This window comes from Lissotriton vulgaris, chromosome 6 (genome assembly GCF_964263255.1).
Source record: "Lissotriton vulgaris chromosome 6, aLisVul1.2, whole genome shotgun sequence".
In the NCBI taxonomy this organism is placed as follows: Eukaryota; Metazoa; Chordata; class Amphibia; order Caudata; family Salamandridae; genus Lissotriton; species Lissotriton vulgaris.
This window is the reverse complement of record NC_141694.1, coordinates 735,500,573-735,516,340: the sequence shown is the minus strand read 5'-3', so window position 1 is coordinate 735,516,340 and position 15,768 is coordinate 735,500,573.

Here is a 15,768-nt window from a genome sequence, read left to right as displayed (position 1 = left end):
AATATACCCCCTCATGTTGTTTCTTTTTAAATTAAATGTTTTAAGAGTTACCACTTTATTCCAATCAAGATGGCTTCAGGTGTGCCATACCTTTGTAATAAGTAGGACTGTTAGCGCTCTAGTTGTTCTTTAGAACACTCTGGGACATTCTGTCATTGGGCTATACTTGGGCTACATCTGGGTGATATTTGGGCTACATTTGGGCTCTTTTGTCTCTGGTGGCCATTTTGGGAGACTGCATGTCAGAATGTTTTAATGAAATAGAAAAGGATTTGAGAAGTCACTCAAAATGTGCCCTAATTTTTCATTCTGCAGCACTGATCATACTTTCTATGGCAAAATATACCCCCTCATGTTGTTTCTTTTTAAATTAAATGTTTTAAGAGTTACCACTTTATTCCAATCAAGATGGCTTCAGGTGTGCCATACCTTTGTAATAAGTAGGACTGTTAGCGCTCTAGTTGTTCTTTAGAACACTCTCGGAGGCTGCAGTAGAACACAAAGGAATCAACTGACAGTCTCTGTCCTTGTTGGATGTACATGTTTTACTGAGAATGTCAGACTTCATTTTCACATGACTGAGAAAGATAATGTGAATTTACAGAAAATATGCTTTCAGTTTAGCTTATAGATCCCCTTCCAAACCACTGTGGGAAAATCATGAGATATTAGTTTTCTTTCAAACAATATTCATGATATCACAGCAGAAGGTTTTTTCACATGGTAAAATCACCTTAGAACCCACCACAATTCCTAAAACGAGTATGGTACCATCAACAAATGATTTATAATGTAACTAAAGTCCTAAAACCCTCTATTAACTACAATGCTTTTTAATGAGGTGCTATCATGTATATTGGTCCCAAGATGGCTGCCAACACTTCTTGGATGAAGTGCTGACAGCCAATCAGATCAGATGTGTGGTTAGGCTCCGCCCAGATATATATCTTTTTTTGAACCTAAATTACTCAAAATCCACTGGAGCACATATATTGAGACCTAGCAAAGGCACATCGGGCTAACAGTCCCTACAATTTTGCCAAGTTTCGTGCAAATCCATTCAGCCGTTCGAGCTAAAAGTGAGGCCAACCGCCCTATGGCAATTAACATGGGAAAAAAGCGTTTTGGGACCCCCCTTTTTTCTCGGCCCCCCCTTGATGAAACCCCCCCAAATTGTCAGGGGCTGCTCAGAAACAAAATGTTCCATTTTCCTGAAAATTTCAGCCAATTCCGTCCACAAACGCCAAAGTTATTAGACATAGAATTTTCAAAAATCCCATAGAGAAAAAATCCTAACTATATATACCTACTGGCGACCGCCAGTAGGTAATATATATATATATATATATTCACTGAAAAAACCATAGGTTATAGACCATATATAGTTAGGGATTAGCATTTACAAAACCTTATTTTACTCGCACAAAACCATTGAAATTTGCATATATAGTTAGTTGCACCAACTATATATCGCGCACCCGCAATCCACTGCTGATCATGTCACATATTACATCATTCATGACATGGTCAGTGACATCACTGATGACATCACTGATGACATCTCAAATGACATCACTGATGACATCACTGATGACATCTCAAATTACATCACTGATGACATCTCATTTGACATTACTGATCACATCACTGATGACATCATTCATGTGATAATACGATGAACCTCTTCAGACTCTAATATAACCTTAGATACACTCAGTGTAAACAGACACTCACAGACTGTCACTCATCCATGGAGTTACTCACACACCTACTCAGTCATGCAAAGAATCAATCACACCTCCATTTCCTCAACTATACAGTTATACACACCTTACTTATTCAAACATATACTAACACATATTTACTCTTTTATACAATCCTTGATTGAAGTTCACAATGATCCAGACAGACACTCACACATTCACTGACTCTTATGCACAGTTATTTATATATGTCAACTCTCACATGTACTGTGTTTTACAGATGTACTTACTTTGACATGTAGCACTGAGATATCCATTCACTCACCAATACACTCATGCACACAGTCAACCACCCATACAGCTGTTTCGACATGCAGTTTTGAACACATACATCTAGTGAATCAACTGTTCACACATCTATGCACAGAGTCACACACCTTCCAGCCACCCCCACACACACACACTCACTCTCCCATACAAATACTTGGGCAACCAATCAATAACCCATATAGTTACTCATATAGCTACTGATCAACACATGCAGCAGTTTACAGAACAACAGATATAATGATGCACAAATTAAGACAGTTTAGTCACTAACCCATGCACTCAGTGAGACACATTTAATCACTCACTCATACAGTCAGTCATGCACCTACTAAATCCTTCATCCAGACACTTATACATCCACTCATTCTTCAATATGTAAGACATATTTTAACTTTACAGAAACATACAGTCACTGGATGTTGTCATCAGTGATGTCATCAGTGATGTCATTTGAGATGTCATCAGTGATGTCATCAGTGATGTCACTGACCATGTCATGAATGATGTAATATGTGACGAAAAGAGGGGAGGAAGATCGCGGCCGAGTAGGACGCTCGGTCGGAGAGCTCCTCAAACTAAGAGACCTGGACAACATGTAGTGAGGCTCAAACAGCGCCAACACAACGTATGGTTTTTCCTGCAAGATTAAACAAACAAGCGAAGCAAGCGGAGCAAGTTCGGAAGTGTGTGGAGGCATAATCAGGCTGTTTCTGCATATACACGAGCGGACATTAGGGGAAAAAAACTGACTAACGCAGGGAAACCGGGATGGTCGGTTACTCACTTTTTGGAGGTTTTTCAGCACAAGAAGGGTCCTACGAACGAGGGATACAGGCTTCGGATGCTGCTTTGGAGTGTAGCACGAACTTCTCCGGAATCTGGGCGGAGGCAGGAAGAGCGAGAGCGGCCCACCGGAGAGTGTCTGGAAGGCTCGGTTTCCAGTTCCGGGGCATTAGCGGCGGCAGCAGCGGTAACGACAGAGGTGAGCAGTGTCCCCTTTCAGCCCATATTAGGACCTGTGAGAAAACCCCTCTCGAGGTTTATTTCCATGAAAAACGCATAGGCGAAGGACAGTGCCTTTGTGGGCTTAAGCTCAGAGACTCAGCACATTCGGATAGAGCAAGGCAACACATGAGTAAAATATCACCAGAGGAGGGGGTAGCAATTGGAGTAGTTGGAGCAATCAGGGAGGACAAGGGCAAGGACAAGGACAAGGACATTCATCAAAAGAGCGAGGGAGTACAAAATCCAGCCAAACAGAGCAATAAAGAGAAAAAGAAATATATGGTAACTGTGGTCTCAAGTTATAGCCTTAGAAACAAGAACTTCCTTAAACAAGAACAATACCCCAAGAACATTACCCCTAAAGAGGTAAATCGAAAGAAAGTAAAAAAACCATCTCTTGAGCCCATAAAAAAACAAACTGATAAGGCGAAATTACTTGGAGACAAACCTGACTCATCTCCGAAAATAAAGATTACACCATCATTGAGAACCTTTTTTAAGGTACAGAAGCAGCAGGCATACGACAAAAAGGACGACATAACCCAACCTGGATTATTAGAGGATAAGCCTGAGCTTGCTATACCACAGGGGAAGGAAGATCAATCCCGCAAAGTAGAACCCCCCACCACTTCGCAGTGTAAAAATCCTAATATCTCTCCCAATATCTCCTCCAAAACAACAGATAAAATTGATCTAGAAACAAAACAAGCTGGAAAACAAGTTGAAAAGTCCAGAACCCATTGCTCTCCCCAAGATATGGATGAAATAGCCCCAACAACCGGCACAACAATCGTAACAACAGGTTAAATAGAAGACATAGAAGAGGGGAAACCTCTAAGGAAAGAGACATTGAGATGCAGAAGAATCAGGAAATCGGGAGGGCTGGAAAAACAGGAGCTAAAAGCACTACTGACGAGTTTTTGGAGAAAATATGGACCGAAATGAGAGAAAAATTCGCCAAGCAAAACAAGATAAGATTCAAGAAGTCTGCGAAAAATTAGACTGTAAACTAAATGCTTTAGGAGAGAGGGTTACAGCTGTGGAGGGGGAAGTAAACAGACTGAACAGCAGGGTGGAAAGCAATAGGAAAGAGATATGCACACTGAGACAGGAGGGAAAACATATAAGTGAGAAACTGGAATCTCTCGAAAATCAAGCAAGGAAAAACAATTTAAGAGTCTTAAATGTTCCAGAAAATGAAGAAGGTACCGATATGAAGAAATTTATTGTAGATTTCTTGGTGGAACATTTCCCATGGAGTGACGCTGAAACTTTGGAACAAGACATACAGAGAGTCCACAGAGATCCGTTTGGAAAAGCCAAGGAGAGAAAAACACCAAGGAAGATTCTTATAAACTTCAAGACGTACACATTAAAAGAGAAGATTCTTGGTGAGGCTTTGAAAAAAGGAAATTTAAGTAAAGGCTCATGGTCCTTCAGAATTAGATTAGGACAGGCAATGGGAGTTGGGAAAACTCATGCCAGAGTTACAAACATTAGGGGCTACAGTACAAATGAAATTTCCGCCCTCCCTACGAATCATGTGGCGCAACAAAATGAGAAATATCAGAGACCCGGAAGAAGTGAAAAATTTGCTCATTTTAATGAGAGACAATGTCCGGATGGAAAATCCTACAAGTTGATATGGTAGCAAAGATCAAGAAAGGAAAAAACAAAACAAATATTCGTAAATAATCGTGACTAGGCGACGGCGCAGAGTATTAAAATAGTCATTCAAGGTCTAGTTTGAGGAGCCCAAAGGGGCCAAGACGAAAGCCCCAAGAAAAGGAAAAGGAGGCTTCCTCGGGGAGGGTAAGAGCAAACACAAAATCAAAAAAGTAAAAAAATTCACAAAATAAAAAATGGGTGGGGAGCAAAATGGGGGAAAAAACAAAAAAAAATAATCCTCAAATTTGGAAAAAAATGGAAAAGAATGGAACATCAATATTCCACTATCGAAGCCATTAAAATCGACAAACAAAAGTTAAAGGTAAAAACATTAAAAATAAACAAAATTAATGGGAGACGCCAACAGAAGCGTTAAAATATTATGCTGGAATGTTAATGGCATGAGAACGAAAAGTAGGAGGAACAAAATACTAGAATATCTTAAGGCATCTGAAAGTGAAATCATTATTTTACAGGAGACACACCTAGTGAAAGAGGAGTGGGATCAGATAATGAAAAACCAAGGATGGGTGGATATGCATATTTGCACAAATCAAGGATGCAACATCAAAGGAGTAGCCATTGTTTTTAAAAAATCCCTAAATGCAATTATGGAATTTTCAGAGGTCGACAGTAAAGGTAGGTGGGCAATAGCAAGAATAAAAGTAGGGAACACCGCTTTTACAATAGCAGGCTACTACGGCCCCAACCTTGATGACTCTGAACCCTTACAGAAACTGTATACGCATCTGCTACTAGTCAATACTCCAATAATTCTAGGAGGAGACTTCAATCTCATTTTAGATCCAAAAACTGATAGGTCTCCCCCAGGAAGAAACTCCAATTTCCCTAATCTACCAAAAATGAGGGAGTGGATTGGGTTTTATAAGAGAGATTTAGAGCTTGCAGATATATGGAAAGAAAAAGGAGACAAGAGTCAACCCTTCACACTGCATAATAAAAAACTAGGTCACAGATCTAGAATTGATTTCTTCTTAATAGACAGAAGCCTTTCAGAAAGCGTAACAAACCTGAGCCACATTCCAGCCCACTTATCAGACCACTCCGCCGTACAGTTAACACTACAAATTAAAGTATCTCACATACATAAAAGGTTTACGGTGGAAAGAGCCATGTTTTTAGATCAGGAAATTGTACAAGCACTCAAAGAAGAAACAGAAAACTTTTTTGAAAACAATAAATCAGGAACATCAAAACAAATTGTACGGGATACGTATAAGGCCGTATTAAGGGGTAAGCTACTTAACCTTGGATCACATAAATCAAAAAAAATGAAACAGGAAATAACAGATTTAGAAAAAATTATAAACACCCTAGATACTCAAATACTAGTGGAAAAAGATCCCGAGAAGAAAGAAAGCTTGCAAAAAGACAGACAAAGACAGAAGGATTCCCTAAGTGATATTTTGGAAGAAAGGGTAAGAACAAAGTGGGAAGCAAGCAAGCTAGCAAACCATGAATATGGAGAGGGATGTGGAAAATGGCTTGCATGGAAACTAAAAACCGATGTAGGAAGAAACAAGATAAAAACCTTAAGGAAACAAGATCAAACAAGCCTGACCTCAGCGGAAGAAGAAATCAGAAGCGAATTTAAAACCTTCTTCTCGGAACTGTATACTGAAGACGTCAACCCATCTAAGGAACAGATTGAGGAATATCTAAGAGGAGAAAAACGAGCTAAATATGGAAATTTCACCAATGGAGGTTAAAAACATAATAAAAACCCTGAAGAAAGGGAAAGCTGCAGTCCCAGATGCATTGCCAAATGAGTTGTACCTGTCACTACTGGAAACCCTGGTTCTACATATAACAGAGCTGATAAACTTATCCTTTAAACACAAAGAAAAGATGCCAGATACATGGAACGATGCAGTAATAACAATCATTTTAAAGCCAGGAAAAGACCCCAAAAAATGTGAATCATATCGGCCGATATCTCTGCTCAATGCAGATTATAAAATATTTACTAAAATAATGGCAAAAAGGCTGGGAAAGCTCACTCCTCAAATCATACATCTAGATCAAAAGGGCTTCACAAAAGGAAGACAATTACATGAACTGTCACATGAACTCATTAGCGCTATAGATATAGCCACGTCAAAACACATCCCTCTCACAATATTAACTGTCGATGCCGCAAAGGCATTCGATAGAGTAAACTGGGCACTCCTGAATAGTATAATGATTAAAAATAACTTAGGGGACTCCTTTCAACACGCAGTAGGAGAAATTTATAAAAACCCTAGATCAAGAATCCTGGTTAATGTAAGCCTTACGAGTAATATCAAAATTGGCAGAGGCACTAGACAGGGGTGCCCACTCTCTCCCCTACTTTTCAATCTATATATAGAACCCTTGGCAAACAAACTTAGAAGTTGTAAGGAAATAACTCCATTCAAATATCAAGGGTGGGTAAAAAAGTTAGCACTATACGCAGACGATCTGATGCTATTCACTGACAATTATGTAAAATCTAAACCGGCTATCCAAAAAATCATAACTAACTTCGGACAAATGTCAGGTTATTTAGTCAACCACACGAAAACAGAAATAATGACATGGAACACACAACTTAACAGCCCCAACATAAAACAAGAGATAAAATACTTAGGTATCTTGGTAAATCAAAATTTAGATAAAATTGCACAAAACAATTTAAATAGTGTGGCCCAAGATGTAAGAAAATTGCTTAAAGTATGGCCTAGCCTACCTCTAAGCTTTATAGGAAGGTCTAACATCATAAAAATGACTATACTCCCAAAATATACCTTTTTGTTAAATAATATTCCATTGGAATTCAAGAAAGTTGCATTAAAAAAACTGCAGGGAGAGCTCGCGAGTTTTATATGGGCTTCCAAGGGAACCAGAATTTCGTGGAAAAAATTAAGGAGGAAAAAGGAGAAAGGAGGAATAGCAAGCCCAGACTTAACAGAATACTATAGAGCCTTTCAATTTAAAAACATACGATCTCTTCTAAAAATACACCAGTACTATCCGGAACACCTGCAAGCAATGACCGAATTTGAGGACCACTTTCTTTTTAAATTTGGTCACCAAAAATACTTCAAGAAAATCAAGTTAAAGACAATAAAGGAAGCAGTTAAACTTTGGATACAAATTAGAACAATCCTAAAAATCCCTTATTACAGTACAATGGCACCGATATGGAACTCCCCCGGAACACCGGACTGTTTAAAAGACGCCATGGCCACCCCCTTAAAACTAAACAATATCAAATACTGGGGTCAACTTCTAAACGGGTCAACATTAATCTCATGGGAAGAAATGCATAAGATCTCAAATGGATCAATATCAAAATTTAAGTTTTACCAATTAAGCAGTTGGGCAAAGACAATACCAACACATGACAAAGATAGCAAGACCTTAGAAAAAGAAATTATAAAAATCCTACCCGTAAACAAGGAGATAGCCAAATGGTACTGGTCCCTGATAACGGAAGAAGATGAAAATTCCCAGACGGTAGATCAAATCTGGGGGAAAGACCTGATTATAGAAAATCTAATAAATGTATGGGAAGACTCAATAGAGAAATGCTGGTCAACATTAAAATTGGCGGCATTGAAAAGGAATCATCTCTACACTTTGCATAGAGCCTATTGGACACCGAAAAAACTTTCAAAATTCAAAAACGCAGGTATCAAAAAATGCCCTACATGCGGAGAAGAAAGGGCATTTTTAGAGATGGGCAGCTCCAGAACATATGGACATATATGTTCTGGAGCTGCCCATCTCTAAAAATATTCTGGGAAGAAGTTGGTAAGACGTTAAATTCGATATTTCTGAAACATCTAAAAGTAAGTACAACTCTTATTCTCTTTGGTATTGGTAACACAACAGAGAATGTTAAATTAACGGTAATGGAAGCAAAGCTACTTTTTGTATTAATGGTGATCGCTAGAAGAGAGATCTGCATTAAGTGGATTGGCCCATCACCTCCGTCACATGGAGAGTGGATGAACTCAGCTATTAAGACAAATAAACTAGATAGAAGAGGGAAAACTAGCAAGAGGTTAAAATATTGGGAGATTATGGAAAAACATCTGACCTCTGAGGAATACACCGTCCTATGATTAAAGCGAAAGCATAATCTGGTTAAATGAGTATGATACTCATAGATTAGCCAAGGTGGCTAGCTCCCCTCCTTTCGATTACAGATATGTTTATATGTAAATGGCAAATGGAACTCCTCTGACTGAGCAAGATAAGGGAAAACTCCTCAGACAAGAGAGAACATGGGGCAGTGACGGCACAAAAGCTTGGGAGGCAGAATCCAAATTTTCCATACACATAAAGTTTTTCGCAATATGAGGATTAAAAAAAAAAAAAAAAAAAGATGTAATATGTGACATGATCAGCAGTGGATTGCGGGTGCGCGATATATAGTTAGTGCAACTAACTATATATGCAAATTTCAATGGTTTTGTGCGAGTAAAATAAGGTTTTGTAAATGCTAATCCCTAACTATATATGGTCTATAACCTATGGTTTTTTCAGTGAATTTTCAAGGTTTTGTAAATGCTAATCCCTAACTATATATGGTCTATAACCTATGGTTTTTTCAGTGAATTTCAATGGTTTTTTAATAGCAAATATCAAAAGCTCTAAAATGTATTCTTATTCTAATTGAAAAATATATTTTATATTTTTGTAATATATATATTTTTTTAAATTATTTTTTTTGTTTCGCTGCCGGTCCGCGAACCAGGCAGCTTCCCGTTACCTTTATTTTGTTCCGCGATCCGGTCCGTGAACCGGTAAACGTTCCGTTAGCGCAACTACCGCGTTAGAAATCAACATTGTGACGCGTCGCGTTAGCGCGACGTATCACGTTACCGCGTAATGCGTCTTATGGCGCGCCGCGTTAGCGCACCCGGAAGCGCTCCGGAACGCGAACCGAGACGCGAAGCGCAGCGCCCCGGAAGCGATCGAGGGCGCGACGGGGAGCGCGTAACGTAAGCATAAACGGTCATGTGACTTGTTTATAAAACTTTTCATTGGTTCATTTTACTTTTGCTTTCCTAATGATGGAAGGCTTGGTCATATGACCTAAAAATAACACTTTTCATTGGTTTAGAACATTTTTTTTCCCAAATGATGAAAGCCCCACCTTTTTTTTTCTCACTCTGACTTGTAAAGCAAAGGACCCAGATGTATTTACAGTTTATCACTAACAATGTTCCAGGCTAATGTATTTTCCCGGGAAATTTACAACTGTCCTGCAAGTAAAATATTTCTATTTCGAGAAAAAGGGCGTTTCTTCGTCCCATGAGGGAGCCGTTGAGCAAAAGAGGCTCGGCCTGCTGTCTTAGTCGCTGATAGGCCTGAATATCGGATTCTTATCGATCACTTTATGTTGCAGGAGTGGAAAACACAACAGCCCTTGACCATTTATCTTTACTGCATTCCTGCGTATTATACCTTTTAACCGTCATGTAATCGGGTTGCTTTATTTCACTTGCCTTTTACTGATTCGAAAACAGTGGCTATTATTCAAAACTTTACCAATCTAGGTACTACTACCATGTTTTGTTTTAAAAACCTTTATTGTGAAAATGTCAGTATACAAATACGGGCCTATAACCACGTGGGCCGGCCACGGAGCAAACTGTAATCGTATATGATGAGGGGACATTTACACTGTAGAAGAACGTAACGGGCGGGCCATTAGGTTGCTAGAGCTAAGGTGTCTAACAGTTGCGGAATCGGTGGACGTACATTTTATAATTAAAGTACGACAGGGCCAGTTACAATAAAATTATCTAGATATACATTTGCGGGCAAGTACCATAGGTGACGTTAATTCGAACTTTCAATAGTACAGTAATCAATAACACATCACAACTTAATATCAATAGGGATGTCCAAATTTTCAATCAGTACTCGTCCCCGCCCGCCATCTGCTTCAAAACTGCATACGTATCTCGTGATATCAAGGCTGGGCAACCAGTACACAACAAGGAGTTACGAGTCGCATTTATACCGGCTCCATTTTGGGCGAGGCCGGGCAGGTCCAGGATATAGTCAAAATGTCTCCACCAACCAGCGGTCGGACCAGAACCCCTTTCGGCAGTCAAAAAAGGTTCCGTTAAATGACAACAGAAGAGATAGGCAACAAGAACCATCAGTCAAAAGAGGGGAGGACAAGTTCTTCCCTACCGGGTCACGTTGGGGCTCCATCGGAACTGATCGAATTGGTAGTCTGCAGTGTTTCTGGATGTTTCAGACTGAAGCTGGCGTCAGCATGAGAGCACCACCATCTCGTGGCTCCGTCGTGGCCATTCCGCAAGCAATCATGGCAGCCGCTCCCCACCAGAAGCCTGCGGGAGTCGGGGCCCCGGTGACTTTTGTAGAATCTTCAAGGCTGAGGGGACGCTTTCGGGAATGGGGCCCATGCCCTATCAGGCAAGCGTCCGAGTTCCAAGGTGTCCCAGGGCCATTTTAGTGGACCAGGCCCAAATCCGAAGAGCCGGCCGCCATTTTGAGAGTCCTGTGGCAGCCGCCTATTGCTGCACTGCAAGAGTGGGCGCAATTCAGCTGGATGGTGGGCGAGACGCTGTAGCCGCAAGAGCGGGCGCAACTCAGCTGGATGGCGGGTGAGGCACTGTGCCGCAAGAGTGGGCGCAACTCAGCTGGATGGTGGATGAGGCACTGTGCCGCAAGAGCGGGCGCAACTCAGCTGGATGGCGGGTGACGCACTGTGCCGCAAGAGCGGGCGGAACTCAGGTGGATGGCGGGTGAGGCACTGTGCCGCAAGAGCGGGCGCAACTCAGTTGGATAGCGAGTGAAACGCCAAGGGGCGCCCCACTGCAGCTGAGGAGCCTCCACCTGGGGAGGCGGGGGAGGCCCGTTCGTGCTGCCTCCCCCCCGGGGCGCCCCACGCCGTCTTTCGGCGCAGCATTGTAGGATGGCCACACCAGTGCGGCAACTTGCTGGACACCACCTCGGTGCCATCCGGATCTCGGCGCGTTGTGCTGCCTTCGGCCTATTTGCACAACGGTCCGCTACTGACGCCGCCTCTCAGGCCAACAGATTTTGTAGGCTTTTTATAGCCCAAAGCCGCATAACAGGTCATGTGACTTGTTTATAAAACTTTTCATTGGTTCATTTTACTTTTGGTTTCCTAATGATGGAAGGCTTGGTCATATGACCTAAAAATAACACTTTTCATTGGTTTAGAACATTTTTTTTTCCCAAATGATGAAAGCCCCACCTTTTTTTTCTCACTCTGACTTGTAAAGCAAAGGACCCAGATGCATTTACAGTTTATCACTAACAATGTTCCAGGCTAATGTATTTTCCCGGGAAATTTACAACTGTGCTGCAAGTAAAATATTCCTATTTCGAGAAAAAGGGCGTTTCTTCGTCCCATGAGGGAGCCGTTGAGCAAAAGAGGCTCGGCCTGCTGTCTTAGTCGCTGATAGGCCTGAATATCGGATTCTTATCGATCACTTTATGTTGCAGGAGTGGAAAACACAACAGCCCTTGACCATTTATCTTTACAGCATTCCTGCGTATTATACCTTTTAACCGTCATGTAATCGGGCTGCTTTATATCACTTGCCTTTTACTGATTCGAAAACAGTGGCTATTATTCAAAACTTTACCAATCTAGGTACTACTACCATGTTTTGTTTTAAAAACCTTTATTGTGAAAATGTCAGTATACAAATACGGGCCTATAACCACGTGGGCCGGCCACGGAGCAAACTGGAATCGTATATGATGAGGGGACATTTACACTGTAGAAGAACCTAACGGGCGGGCCATTAGGTTGCAAGAACTAAGGTGTCTAACAGTTGCGGAATCGGTGGACGTAAATTTTATAATTAAAGTACGACAGGGCCAGTTACAATAAAATTATCTAGATATACATTTGCGGGCAGGTACCATGGGTGACGTTAATTCGAACTTTCAATAGTACAGTAATCAATAACACATCAGAACTTAATATCAATAGGGATGTCCAAATGTTCAATCAGTACTCGTCCCCGCCCGCCATGTGCTTCAAAACTGTATACGTATCTCGTGATATCAAGGCTGGGCAACCAGTACACAACAAGGAGTTGCAAGTCCCATTTATACCGGCGCCATTTTGGGCGAGGCCGGGCAGGTCCAGGATATAGTCAAAATGTCTCCACCAACCAGCGGTCGGACCAGAACCCCTTTCGGCAGTCAAAAAAGGTTCCGTTAAATGACAACAGAAGAGATAGGCAACAAGAACCATCAGTCAAAAGAGGGGAGGGCAAGTTCTTCCCTACCGGGTCACGTTCGGGCTCCACTGGAACTGATCGAATTGGTAGTCTACAGTGTTTCTGGATGTTTCAGACTGAAGCTGGCGTCAGCATGAGAGCACCACCATCTCGTGGCTCCGTCGTGGCCATTCCGCAAGCAATCATGGCAGCCGCTCCCCACCGGAAGCCTGCGGGAGTCGGGGGCCCCGGTGACTTTTGTAGAATCTTCAAAGCTGAGGGAACGCTTTCGGGAATGGGGCCCATGCCCTAGCAGGCAAACGTCCGAGTTCCAAGGTGTCCCAGGGCCATTTTAGTGGACCAGGCCCAAATCCGAAGAGCCGGCCGCCATTTTGAGAGTCCTGTGGCAGCCGCCTATCGCTGCACCGCAAGAGTGGGCGTAATTCAGCTGGATGGTGGGCGAGACGCTGTAGCCGCAAGAGCGGGCGCAACTCAGCTGGATGGCGACTGAAACGCCAAGGGGCGCCCCACTGCAGCTGAGGAGCCTCCACCTGGGGAAGCGGGGGAGGCCCGTTCACGCCGCCTCCCCCTCCCCCCGGGCGCCCCACGCCGTTTTTCGGCGCAGCATTGTAGGATGGCCAGACCAGTGCGGCAACTTGCTGGACACCACCTCGTGCCGTCCGGATCTCGGCACGTTGTGCTGCCTTCGGCCTATTCGCACAACGGTCCGCTACTGACGCCGCCTCACAGGCCGACGGATTTTGTAGGCTTTTTATAACCAAAGCCGACTAAAAGACAGGCCAAAGCAGCCCATTGTTGCTACTCCGGGGAGGGGGGGGCAGGGACAGTGTCAAGCGGACGGTGAATGCCTTGAGATGGATGTTGCAGCAGGCTGCCATGTAAATAGTTGTTTAAAATGTTTTTTTTTAACGTGTTTACTTTGTTGGAGCATTGTATATATTTATAAGTTATTAAAGTGTTATAATCCTACTACTTTGTTGGAGTGCTATATATTTGTAATGTGACACATTCTTGTGAAGACTTTGATGTACAGAAAGGCATCCCTGGAATCTTCCGCTTCAGGCTCGGTCCCACACACCCTTACAGTGAGAATCCCCTCCCCAATCACAATACAGGATCGTTATCAGTGACCTCTGTCCCTCCGGGCTGGTCACCCCCCGAGCACACTCCTCGTGAGTGAGCCTGTCCTCTGGTGCCGCCTCTGCCCTGAGCTGTGCCCTCTACCAGATCCGCTTCCACGGATCTCCTGTGCCCCCTGCCACCTGCTTGCCTCGCCGCCGTTGTGTTTTTTCCTTCCCCGCCGTTTTTTCCCGAGCCCCCAGTGCTCCCCCCTCCTCACCCAGCCCCGGCCGCGTTTCCCGCCACCTCCTCGCCGCTGCCCCCCTGCGGCCCGCCCCCTTCCCTCGCTCGCCATCCCGATTCGCCACCCCGCTCCCCCTCTCAGCGGCCCCTCCCTCGCACGAGACTACTTATAGCCTCTGTGGCCAGCGAGGTGCAGTGACCTCTGTCCCTCCGGGCTGGTCACCCCCCGAGCACACTCCTCGTGAGTGAGCCCGTCCTCTGGTGCCGCCTCTGCCCTGAGCTGTGCCCTCTGCCAGATCCGCTTCCACGGATCTCCTGTGCCCCCTGCCACCTGCTTGCCTCGCCGCCGTTGTGTTTTTTCCTTCCCCGCCGTTTTTTCCCTAGCCCCAGTGCTCCCCCCTCCTCACCCAGCCCCGGCCGCGTTTCCCGCCACCTCCTCGCCGCTGCCCCCCTGCGGCCCCGCCCCCTTCCCTCGCTCGCCATCGCCATTCGCCACCCCGCTCCCCCTCCCAGCGGCCCCTCCCTCGCTCCGCCCCCCCACTCTCCTCATATGGCAGAGTGGCCAACGCGCAGCGTGCACGCACAGCGGGCGCGCCCTAAGCGCGCCGAAGGTGCGCCAAAGGTAAGCCCGTCTGCGCCCGTCCGCGCCTGGACCGCGCCCAGCGCTCGAACCCCTGGCCCCCAAGGACCCCAGCCCACCCGCCGGACGTACACCACCGCCACCCTCAACGCGCTCAACATCGGCCGAGTCCCGGGATGCTACCGAGCCACCCCGAGACGCACCCACGGACCCTTCAGCTGCCACGCCTGCAAGTTTACCTGCATCCGGACCTGCCTCGCACCAGCACCCGCCAAGCCGAACACCAGCAGCAACCACCTCAAGTGCATCCTGCTCAACTCCCGCTCCGTCCACAGACACGCCATTGAACTCTGGAACCTCCTCGACACCACAGCTCCTGACGTTGCCTTCCTCACGGAAACCTGGATGAACGACTCCTCAGCGCCCGACATCGCCATCGCCATCCCAGAGGGATACAAGATCACCCGGAGAGATCGCGACATCCAGACTGGAGGAGGCATCGCCATCATCCACAGGGACACCATCCACATCACGACCAACACCGACGACACCCTGACTACCGCCGAACACCTACACTTCCAGATCCGCACCGAACCGAAGACCACCCTCAGAGGCACCCTGATCTACCGACCCCCGGGACCACGCACACAATTCAGCGAGGACATCGCCGACTTCGTCAGCCCGCATGCCCTCCCCTCCGCTGACTACATCCTCCTGGGGGACATCAACTTCCACCTGGAGAACAACAACGACCGCAACACCATCACCCTTCTCGACAACCTCGCCAACCTCGGACTCAAGCAGCTGGTGTCCACCCCCACCCACCTCGCCGGACACACACTCGACGCCGTCTTCTCATCCAGCAAAGACATCGCCTTCAGCCACGCCACTGGACTCCACTGGACGGACCACAGCTGCGTCCACTTCA